Source organism: Zeugodacus cucurbitae, chromosome 2, assembly GCF_028554725.1.
Source record: "Zeugodacus cucurbitae isolate PBARC_wt_2022May chromosome 2, idZeuCucr1.2, whole genome shotgun sequence".
In the NCBI taxonomy this organism is placed as follows: domain Eukaryota; kingdom Metazoa; phylum Arthropoda; class Insecta; order Diptera; family Tephritidae; genus Zeugodacus; species Zeugodacus cucurbitae.
In genome coordinates, this window is record NC_071667.1 from 78,129,599 (window position 1) to 78,130,722 (window position 1,124).

Genomic DNA, 1,124 nt, shown 5'->3' on the forward strand with positions numbered 1-1,124 from the left:
TCATCTTCAGTGCTGTTGCTGTCGTCATGTTTGTTATGGACGGAGTTGCCAGTGTGTAATTTTATTTACATGATTTTAAATAAGAATCAAAGAGCGACCTCTTTCCTTAACTTAATGTAACTTAACTTAATAGAGCGTAACTGATAATAAATTAATAAGACAAAAATTAAGCAGTAATTAATAAAATAAATATTATTATTTTTATCTTCCTTAATACCATTCCTTTCGATGACATCCGGCAACTCCAATGTTCGTGCTAAAATTTTCAACATATTTGTTCGAAAATAATCGCACGCACCATTGAACTGCTATGTGTACTTAAAAGTCTTGGAAGTGGCTCTGTATGCGCGCCCGAAAGTAGGCTTTCTCCGTCGAGTTTTACAAGCAACGCACGGCATGAAACAATATTTTTTTGGAATTTTCCGTAACATGCATCCTGCATAATCAGCAACTGTTGGCTGCCTGCCTGTTGGATTGTACTCATACAACAGCCACACGCACTATTATTTTCGCGTCTTTTGTGTACCCCTTCAATTGCTTTAAATGTAATTATTAAAATTTAATTGCGAACAATTTCATAAGTGCCATGAGCTCGGCTCGAAGGAACAATCCTATATATGCATTCGGGTAAAAGAGGAGGTAAGGAGACGAATTTTCTTCTCAAGACTTAAAGACGAAGTGCAGATTTTATAAATGTAAATATTTAATAGGTTTTCTGGACTACTTTCAGTGGTTATGGTATCTTCAAATTAGGTTAGTGAAAAATTTTAACAGGGGTGAACCCTTCAGAAAATATAGTTTTAATGGGAAGTCAAGTGTATCAAACCATTTCATAATAACTGGTTTAACTTGCAATTTTTCAAATTTAATTTTTAATCAGGTGGCATCACTCCTTATAAATAATTTTGATTTTATTATAGCTATATATCATTTTTAAATTTATTTATTTTTTTCTAAAATATATTTTTTTACCCAAAAATTTCAAGCGACTAGCAACCTATCTGTTCTGAGAATTTACAAAATGTTTCAAATGTTATTAAAAATAAAAAATATATATTATATAGAGACTTCCTATGGATATACATACCTTTATATGCACATACTAATCCATACACACATACCTT